Raw genomic sequence first — 11636 nt, forward strand, 5'->3', positions numbered from 1 at the left:
GAGGAGTTTGATATGTTCTTGATTTCTAAGGGTGTCAAAGGTTATGGGGAGAAGACAGGTGAATGGGGTTGAGAGGGATAATAAATCAGCCATGATCGAATGGTGGAGCCCACTCGATGGGCTGAATGGCCTAAATCTGCTCCTATGTCTTGTGATCTAATCTTTGGTTATATTGTGGCTGATGAAGTGCATACAAATGCTTATGCTTTAAAAAATTTCAAAACTATGAATGAACTTGTCCTGATCCAACCAAGCAGAGGCCATGGTCAAGAAAATGCACCAGTGCCTCTACCTCCTCAGGAAGTTAAAAAAACATCTGGCAAGACCCCTTTGACCATCACCTGTTTTTATTGATGCACCATGGCAGCCTCTTATCCATTTCATCACAGGTTGCTATGGCAATGGTTCTTTCCAAACTAGCAAACAATTGCAGTCCATCACTGAAAACAGATTCTGCTCAACTTCTCGCTGCCTCGTTTAAGCAGCCAACATAATCAAAGAACACACCCTCTCCAGGCATTCTCTCTTCTGCTGTCACTCATCAGGCAGAAGATACAAAAGCATGAAAGCATATTGGACAACTTCTGTCCCATTGTTATAAGATTACTGAATGGTCCCTTAGTATGACAAGACTCTTGATCTCACATTCTACCTCATCAGGATCTTGTACTTTCTCTGTATCTCTAACATGTCATTTTCATTCTGTTATTGGCATGAGCAAGAATATTTGTCAGTACTTTTGGCAATAATAAACCAATTCCAGCTCCAATCCCCAAAACCGGAATTAGCTGACGTACAACTGCACTTTATTTCTTTATATTTTTAATGGAATATTTTTTGAAAAATATACTTTATTCATAATATATACATAGCAAATTTACTTGATAATGTCATCTCTGCATTAATTGTGTCAAATATTCAATACATTCCTTACAATGTTTCAGCACATTCAATGTTTCTTCCTAAGCAATGCAGCTGTGAAATATTTGATGATTACACAGGATCCACCTTATCAGTCCAATGGTGGGAAGGTCATTTGTGATGACAATGCACACACTTGTTGTTCATCCATCACTAATCCAGAACTAATGCAGTAGATAAGAACTTAGAGAAGGTAGGATTCAGTCCATCTCAATATTTTGCACATCTTCCCTAATCCCATCTGCCCATGTTAGGATGGTATACTTCTTTCTCTTACCTATTTATGTGTCTGCCCAAATGTCTCTTAAATTCTACTACTTCCTCTGGCAGTGAATTCCAGATATAAACTACTGCTGGGCAGGAGGTCCAACACAACCAGGTTCAGGAACAGTTATTACCTTTCAAACATCAGGCTCTGGAACCGGCGTGGACAACTTTATTCAACTTCATTCAGAACTGAATCTATGACCTATGGACTCACTTTCAATGACTCTTTATGACTCATGTTATCAGTATTAATTTTATGTGAAGTTTGTCCTCATTTGTACTTTGGTTGTTTGACGGTCTTTGTTTAGGTGCAGTTTTTCATAAATTCTTTTGTATTTTATATTTTCCTGTAAATATCTCGAAGATTCAGAATTGGCTTGCCTGCAGAAGACAGAGGGTGGTGGTGGAGTGAGTACATTCAGATTGGAGGATTGTGACTAGTGGTGTCCCACAAGGATCTGTTCTGGGACTTCTACTTTTCGTGATTTTTATTAACGACCTGGATGTGGGGGTAGAAGGGTGGGTTGGCAAGTTTGCAGATGACACAAAGGTTGGTGGTGATGTAGATAGTGTAGAGCATTGTCAAAGTTTGCAGAGAGACATTGATAGGATGCAGAAGTGGGCTGAGAAGTGGCAGATGGAGTTCAACCTGGAGAAGTGTGAGGTGGTACACTTTGAAAGGACAAACTCCAAGGCAGAGTACAAAGTAAATGGCAGGATACTTGGTAGTGTGGAGGAGCAGAGGTATCTCGGGGTACATGTCCACAGATCCCTGAAAGTTGCCTCACAGGTGGATAGGGTAGTTAAGAAAGCTTATGGGGTGTTAACTTTCATAAGTTGAGGGATAGAGTTTAAGAGTCGCAATGTAATGATGCAGCTCTATAAAACTCTGGTTAGGCCACAATTGGAGTACTGTGTCCAGTTCTGGTCACCTCACTATAGGAAGGATATGGAAGCATTGGAAAGGGTACAGAGGAGATTTACCAGGATGCTGCCTGGGTTAGAAAGTATGCATTATCATCAGAGATTAAGGGAGCTAAGGCTTTACTCTTTGGAGAGAAGGAGGATGAGAGGAGACATGATAGAGGTGTACAAGATAATAAGAGGAATAGATAGAGTGGATAGCCAGCGCCTCTTCCCCAGGGCATCACTGCTCAATACAAGAGGACATGGCTTTAAGGTAAGGGGTGGGAAGTTCAAGGGGGTTATTAGAGGAAGGTTTTTTACTCAGACAGTGGTTGGTGCGTGGAATGCACTGCCTGAGTCAGTGGTGGAGGCAGATACACTAGTGAAGTTTAAGAGACTACTAGACAGGTATATGGAGGAATTTGAGGTGGGGGCTTATTTGGGAGGCAGGGTTTGAGGGTTGGCACAACATTGTGGGCTGAAGGGCCTGTACTGTGCTGTACTATTCTATGTTCTATGTTCTATAAATGTTTTTCAGAGTAATATATGGTAACATATATGGTGTAGCATGGTAGCGTAGTAGTTAACACAGTGTTTTACAGTACAGGTGATCTGGGTTCAATTCCTGCCACTGCCTGTAAGGAGTTTATACGTTCTCACCATGTCAACGTGGGTTTCCTCTGGGTGCTCTGGTTTCCTCCCACAGTCCAAAGACATACTGGTTGGTAGGATAATTGGTTATTGTAAATTGTCCGTGATTAGCCCAACACCGGCCCCCTAGGCCTGAGTTGACGTAGTAGTAGTAGTAGGCTTGGATTAATTTGGGGGACTGCTGGGCAGTGTGGCTTGAAGGGTATTCTGCGCTGTATCTCAATAAGTAAATAAATGGATGTCTCTTATTGTTCTAAATGATAAAACTGAAGTTAAGCGTAGACAAGACGAAGTCAAGTCCTGATGAAGGGTCACAGGCCACAACATGGACTGTTTATTCCTCTTCATAGACGCTGTCTGACCTGCTGAGTTCCTCCAACATTTTGTGTATGTTGCTTTGAAGTCAAGGGGATCTTTTCTCCTCGCTGGGTAGAATGTGTTTTGGGATACATCAGAATGATAGAGAAGGAATTTAAGAGAAGGTAGGTCTCTGGATCCAGAAACAGAAAGTTTTGTTGGGGATAAGGATGTTTTCTTATTCCCAGAGAAGAAACAAAATCCCTGAATTAATTCAAGTGCAAGTTTAGTTCCAGCTTCTCTCTTCCAATGCCAATTATTTTTGCATAAATCTAGCTCAGGGAAGATCATCTCCAAAACCTGTGAGCCTTGCTATCTTGGAAGGCAGGAGCATGATGAGGGGGCAATTGCTACCATCTACTACTACTCCAAAAGGCACACAAATGCTGACTTGGCTAGACCTTGTAGGTCATCACTGTCTGTATCCTGAGATTCCCTGTCCACTGTGGCTCTGTGGGTTACCTTCACCACACCGCAGTGGTTTAAGAAAAGAAAAATCCCTCAAGATCTACCTTTCTTGTTCAATCACAATGGAGGCTGCTATCTATGGAATTGAACTTTGGAACTTGCAAAAGAAATCTGGAGATAATTCAGACTATAGCTGGCTGACTACTGCAGTGAACAGTGAAATTCATGTTCTGTTGACGTTAGCAATCTGACTGGAGAAGAACTGAATAATGGATTCTATAGGGATCTGGCTAAATCCTGAAGGTTTAACTGGATTTTCCTATGGAATTGTTCGTCCCAACTCATGAATATCCTAGGCCTACTTCTATTATTTGCACCTCCGAGCCCTTTTCAGGAAGGTAAGATTTTCATTTTATGTGCAGCAGAGTACGATAGCAGTTAGCACAACACGCCACAGTACCAGCAACCCAGAGTCATTACCCGCTGAGTTTGCAAGTTCTACCTGTGACCATTTTGTTTTTTTTCTGGGTGCTCTGAATGCCTCTCACATTGCAAAGACATATGGGTTAGGGTTGGTCAACTGTTGGCCCTGAAAGAGTGGCAACACCTGCAGGCTGTCACAGCACATGGTCAGATTGTGTTGGTTGTTGATGTACAACATATTTCACTGTGTCATTTCAATGTTTTGATGTACATGTGACAAATAATGTTATTCTAATCTAATCTAACCTATCATAGAAAAGTTCCTCATACCTAGAATTCTACTTATCAAGAGTTACTGTGTCTCTTTAACATTGCCTGTCAGTCACCTTGTGTTCAGATACTCTTGCACCTAGCGTCTCTTTATATACATTCACTCAGAATATATAAGCTAACCTTACGTATATACAGCCACACTCAACAGTTACTTGTACATTGTATTTTTATAGGATTACGTTTATATTTATTGTGTTTTTATGCTTGTTATGTTTTTTTATGCTGCATCAGATCTGAATCTGAATCAGGTTTAATATCACTGACATACGTTGTGAAATTTGTTGTTTTACGGCAGCAGTACAGTGTAATACATAGAAATAAAAACTATAAACTACAATAAAAACCATAAATTACAATAAGTATATAAAAAAGAAAATTAAATTAAGTAAGTAGCGCAAAAAGAGGGGGAAATAGTGAGGTAATGATCCTGGTTCATTGTCCATTCAGAAATCAGATGGTGGAGGGGAAGGAGTTGTTTCTGAAATGTTGAGTGTGAGTCTTAGCTCCTGTACCTCTACCTTGATGGTAGTAATGTGAGGAGAGCATGGTGTGGGTGATGGGGGTCCTTGAAGATGGATGCTGCCTTTCCGAGACATCGCCTTTTGAAGGTGTCCCAGATTCTGGGGAGGCTAGTGTCCATGATGGAGCTGGCAGAGTTTTCAACTTCCTGCAGCCTTTTCTGATCCTGTGCAGTGGCCCCTCCTTACCAGACAGTTAGAATGCTGTCCACTGTACTTCTGTAGAAATTTGTGAGTGTCTTTAGTGTCATGCAATTCTCTTCAAACTCCTAATGAAGCATAGCTGCTGTAATACCTTCTTTCTAATTGCATCAATATGTTGGGCCCAGAACAGTTCCTCAGAGATGTTGACGCCCAGGAGCTTGAAACTGCTCACCAATCCTGATCCCCTGATGAGGACTGGTGTGTGTTCCCTCAACTTCCCCTCCTGAAGTCCACAATCAATTCTTTGGTCTTATTGATATTGTTGCTGCAACACCACTCAACTAGCTGGTCTGTCTCATTCCTGTACACCTCTTCATCACCATCTGAAATTCTGCCAACAATAGTTGTGTCACTGGCAAATTTATAGATATCATTTGGGCTGTGCCTAGCCACACAATTGGTGTTGTAGACAGCGTAATGCAGGGGGCTAAGCACACATCCTTCAGGTGTGCCAGTGTTGATTGTTAATGAGAAGGGGATGTTATTGGAGTAACAGTCATTTTGTTCTCCATTACACTCATGTACTGAAGAATGACAATAAACGACCTTCAATATTGAATCTTGAATTAAATTAACCTCAGTCATATAGAAACAAGATTGTGGAGGAATTCAGTGAGACAAGCAACATCAGTGGAGGGAAGTGCATTGTCAGCTGGATCTCAACCAAAATGTGTACTGTCCATTTCCTTCTACAGATGCTGCCTGACTTGCTGAGCTCTTCCAGCATTATGTTTGTTGCTCCATATTTCAGATTCAAACACTCAAAGCAGATTTATTATCAAAGTATGTATATAGAATACAACCCTGAAATTCATCCTCAACGTGCAGTCACAAAAGAGTAGAAGCAAAGAAACACCATGGAACCTGTTCAAAGAAAGCATCAAACACGCAACATGCAAAAAAAGAACAAATTGCGCAAACGGCAAAAAGTGAGCGCACAACACATAGAATATCAAACATCAAACCAGAAGTCCAGGAGAATTCAGTTTAGTTTAGTTCAGTCAGTCTTCACCAAAGCGCCCCAGTCCATATCGATCGCCCTGATCAAACACTCAAAAATAGCCAAATAAAGAGTAACCAGAACCCAGAAGGACATGCAACACAAACCTCAAAATCCCCCAAAATGAGTCCACAGCCACGAGCCTCACCGATCAATCCTTGGAACATGGAACCTAAGACTCCTGTGCTTTCCTCTAACAGCAGCTAGCTAGAGGAAGAGGAAGATGTGGGTAGATGATGCCAAACACCTGCCCATCTTCAGATCTCATCTTCATTGATTCCAACCTTGCTTGACAGTTCACCAGAGAGAAGCAATGGTGTCTATCATGAACTCGCAGCCTATCTCCAGGCCTCCAGACCATACACTCCAAGCCCATCATTAACCAACTCCCTCGGAGACTGAAAGCACCAGACTCTCATCAGCCCAGAAGCACACATTAAAATGTAAGTCACAGGTTTGAATTGCACACAGCTTAATAGCAGAATCATAGGTGAAAGAAGAAGTGAAAGAAGTAGCTTCATGGACTGTCTGCAGGACGTTGCCGCTGGTCGCGTTGTTTGCTGGCATTATTCTGCTCATCCACCTGCAGCCTCTTGTGTCTCAGTCGTATACAGCAGAGTAGTCATCAAGGCAGACCCAAGAGACTGCAGGTGCTGGAATCTAGAGCAACAAACAATCTGCTGGAGGAATTCAATGTATCAAGCAGCATCTGTGTGGAGGGGAAGGAAGTGTTCATGTGTCAGGTCAATACCCTCTTCAACCTTAGGTAACCCTATCACCACCACACTGGCTGGCTATAACTCTGCCTCTGCACATAGCCAGTAGAGCTGCTGTTCCTGGGCAATGCACAAGGCCATCCTTATGTGGAATTTAAAAGAAAATTCCTCTACCTGTGTCTCCTCAGTTAAGAAGCCACTCTGAAACTAAACTTTTTGAAGCATATGTGGCTCACTTTCTTGCCATACTCTGCTGTGTTGTAACCAGTGACGTAGTTTTAGAGTCCACTCACTGTTGTATGTCGAAAACTTGTCAGCCAATTTGTGTACAGTGAATTCAAGCGAAGTGCAACTGATGCTAATCAAATGACCCACTTTTGATACTTCATTGTTTTAGTGGGTAAGTATTGGTCAGGATGTTGGGGATAACTACCCTTCTTTAAATAGATCTACTGGGGTTTCTTGATGTCAGTAGAATAGAAAGACCTGCCTCAAGAAGAGTAACACACACAAAATGATGGAGGAACTCAGCAAGTCCAAATTCCTGCAGCATTTTGTGTGTGTGTTACTCTGGATTTCCAACATCTGCAAATTCCTTGTGTTTCTTCCTCAGGAAGAGGCTTGGTGAATATATTTGCAAGTGAGTAGCTGTGGGTTGGTGGTGTAAATGCCACACAGACAGCATCAGAGGTTAGGATGGAATATGGGTAGCTGGAGCTGTGAGACAACAGCTCTACCCACTGTGCCATAGTCTTTCCTGGATGAACTGGGCATGGTTTATTGTTAGTTATCACTTCATAAGCTGCTCTCTCTCTCTCGAGCCAGTCAATTTTGAGTTTATACTTCATGTAAACTCAAGGATCAGCTTTGTTCTTCAAATACATTTACATGTATTATAAATTTGTTGTGGGGTATTGGTCAGGACACAGCATGCAACAAAAATGTGCAAACTACACACGTAAATAACAGCTTGCAAACAATTTAAATATCATTATAAAAACTAGCTTAAAGTGTTTATGGCGCAGGGGTAATAAATAATGAGGATAAGGGCTAACTAGAATAGTTGTTAAGATTAATTGCCTGGGGGAAGAAACTTTTAAAATGATGTGATATTGTTGTTTTAATAGCTTCCAGAAGGGTGCTTTTGGAAAAGACAGTTTGCAAGGTGGGTGGTGTCCACAATGATTTTTACTGCCCACTTCTCCGACCTGGTCACATACAAGTCCTTCACAAAGAAGTGGACAGATACTCCACTCTGGAAAAGGAAAACACAGCAGTTCAACTTGCCCTTGCAATCCAGGACTGAGGGAGTCCTGCACTGTTGAAGGTCCCATATTTCAGATCCATTGTTAGTCTTAAAACACAAGAGATCCCATAACAATAGTTTGAAGGGCAGGTGTATTCACCTTGACCAGTATTTAGCTCTCAACGGATATAATAAAAAGCTATCAATTGTGCACTTTTGTTTGTGGGACTTTGCTGAGCATAGTTGGCCATGGAACTTTGATATTATTACATCAGTGACTATTTTAATTCCAGTCCCCATTCCCATTCCCTTTCTGACATGTCTGTTCATGGCCTGCTCAACTGCCACAGTGAGGCCACTGTCAGGTTGGACGAGCAATACCCCGTATTCCGTCTGAGTAGCTTCCAACCTGACAGCATGATCATTGATTTATCTAACTACTGGTGATTCTCCCCCTCCCCTCTTTGTTTAATTCTCAATTATGTCTCCCCCATTACCCCTTCTCTTCTCCTCACCTACCATCACCTCCCTTAGGTGCCCCTCCTCCTTCCCTTTCTCCTATGGTCCACTCTCCTCTCCTATCAGATTCCTTCTTATTCAGCCCTTACCTTTTCCACCTATCACCTCCCAGTTTCTCCCTTCATCCTTCACCCCCCCCCCCATCCACTTACCTTTCCCGTCACCTGGTCTTACCTATCACCTTCTAGCTTGTACTCCCTCTTCCCTCCCAGCCACGTTCTTACTGTGGCTTCTTCCTCCTTCCTTTTCAGTCGGGATGAAGGGTCTTGGCCCAAAACGTTGGCTATTTATTCACTTCCATAGATGCTGCCTGACCTGCTGTGTTACTCTAAAATTTTGTGTGCGTTACTCTGAATTTCTGAACTGCTGCGAAGTACTTTGCAATGACCTGAAAACTATATAAATGCAAGCCTATTTTTTCCAGCAGCCCTTGAGTGTGCCAAGTGTTTTGTTGTTAGTGTTAAGGACTACAAGAAAAATATAAATCTGCCAGCTTTTGGCAGGGCAATAAATTGTCAGAGCCAACTCAAACCAGATTTAGAAAGGTTTTTAATCAGAATTATCCAACCCATGGAGTCTTTCTATTAGAACTGAAGGTCAGGGTGATGTTTACCAATATATTACAAGGTTGGCGTTCTAAATAGCAAAATCAATCCATGTGATCTGGTGTGCAAATCAATATCTAATCAGCTTTTTTTTCCCATAAGACATTAAGGCCATAAGATATAGGAGCTGAATAGGCCATTTAAATTATTGAGTCTGTTCCCCCATTAGATCATGACTGATTTATTATTCTTTTCACCCCATTGCCTGCCTTTTACCCAAAACCTTTGGTGCAATTACTAATCACGAACCAGGAAATTCTTCCTCTTCTCTGTGCTGAAGGGATGTCCTTCTATTCTAAGGCTGTGCCCTCTGGTCCTAGATTCCCCCACTACAGGAAAATCCCTCCGTGTCCATCTCTTCCATTTCAAAGGAAGTGAAAGTAGCTTTAAGAGGAATGTGTTCAGGGAAGCAGATCAAGAATGCTTATATGTGATACAAGTGTGATCAATGAATTTGATGCAGAAGTTCTACTGTGATGTTACTGAGTTTTAGAACAGGCTTAAGGAATCAAGAATTAGAGATAGTATGTTTATAGTGAGAGAGGAACTTGAGAGGTGGCTTTTTGACATTGAGGATGGTACGTACAGTATGTTGAATGATTTGCTAGAAGAAGTGGTTGAAGCAGGTAAAGTAGCAATGTCTAAAGGACATTTGGACAGGTACATCATTGGAAATGTTTAGAGGAATACCAAATCTGGCAAATAACGAAATTAAAGATTAGCTTTATTTGTCACATGTACATTGAAATATACAGTGAAATATGTGGTTTGGGTCAACGACCAACAGTATCCTATGATGTGCTGGGGGCAGCGCACAAGTGTCACCGTGCTTGCAATTTACTAATCTGTACATCTGTGGACTGTGGGAGGAAACCACACAGTCATGGGGAGAACGTGCAAACTCCTTACTGATACCAGTGGGAATTAAACCCCTGTTGCTAGTGCTTCAATGTCTTACACTGATTGCTATGCTACCATGCCACCCGGATGGCATGAAAATGGGACTAGCTTGGTTAGCATGGACTAGTTGGGCCAAAAACTCTGTTTTCATGCTGTATGACTCTGTGAGGCTAGTGAGCCTGACTGACCTATTTCTTTGTCCATGGACATGCTCGTAACTTAAAGATGCCAGCATTTGGATGGGGATGTAGTCACACCACTGATTGTTTCAAGTGTGATTCTCATCTCTAAGTCAAAATGTCAAAGGCTCAAGCTCCATCCCTGAGAGATGAACATAATGTTCTAGACCAGTACAGTACCAAGGGACAGCTGCTGTGCTAGGGGTACCATCTTTTCAATAAAAAGTTAACAAGATGCTGACCACTTTCCCATAAAAATTCCCAAGGCACCATATAACTGAAAAGGAAAGATATCCTTGTATAAAAGCAGAGGAAGCTAGAAACACTGAGAGGGTCTGAAAGCGTCCGTGGAGGGAGAGACAGAGACAGGTAACATTTCAGTACAAAGACCCTTTATTCAAACTGGAAAAGATGATTAAAAAGTGAGGGGAAAACAAAACTAACCAGTTTCTCTCTTGTCTAGTTCTATTAATCGTTAACCCCATTTCTCTCTCCACAGTTGCCCTTTAATCCTACTTGCCAATGATTTTTCATGCTTCCTCCTGGCTTTCCCAATTCCCTTCTTGAGTTCAATTCTGGCTTCTGTATATTCCTCAAGACCCCTGTTTGATTCTAGCTCCTAAACTTTACCGACTTTCATTTTTTCTTCTTGACTCTTGTGACACCCAAGGTTCTCTTAACTTGCCATTCTTGTTCTTCCTTCTGACTGGAACATACCTGTCCTGTACACTACCTGCTTGCTGCGATAGTCATCCCTCTATCAACAACACAGAGGTGCATTGTCTCACTGCCATTTGTGGGAGCTTGCTGTGTGTCTGCAAGCCGCCATATTTCCTACCTTACAGCAATGATTCTATCTCTGAGGTGGGAGAAGAAGATGGCGGCGCGACGCAGCGCGCACAGCTCTCCGGTGAAATGATATCGTATTTGTAAGTAGGATGCCGTGCACAATTCTGGTTTGATGGAGACAGACGTGAGAAGCACAGAGGAACATCTGGAGAAACTTCTGAAATGCCCGGTTCGCTGCCGCTGCTACTGTGCGATCGAGAATCTCCGGAGAGAAGGCCCCAAAATCCCCGGCTTTGCCTGCTGCTGGCGACCGAGGCTGGGGTCGAAGCACTTGGCAGAGATGGTGCTCAGTACTCGGTGTCGGAGGGCTGATCGCAGGCTCAAAGTTTTCGGACGACTCAGAGTCAGACTGTGGTCCGGCATGGCAGAGAGAGTTTTCTTCCATCTCCCGTCTGCGTGAGATGTGGGACTTACGAGAGACTTTGAACTTTTTTACTGTGCCCATGGCCTGTTCTTCATCAAGTTATGGTATTGTTGCACAGTTGTAACTATATGTTATAATTATGTGGTTTTTTTTAGTTTTTCAGTCTTGGTCTGTCCTGCGTTTCTGTGATATCATACCGGAGGAATATTGTATCATTTCTTAATTCATACATTACTAAATGACAATAAAAGAGGGCTGCATGTCCTCATA

The sequence above is a fragment of the Mobula hypostoma genome, chromosome 27 (assembly GCF_963921235.1).
Source record: "Mobula hypostoma chromosome 27, sMobHyp1.1, whole genome shotgun sequence".
In the NCBI taxonomy this organism is placed as follows: domain Eukaryota; kingdom Metazoa; phylum Chordata; class Chondrichthyes; order Myliobatiformes; family Myliobatidae; genus Mobula; species Mobula hypostoma.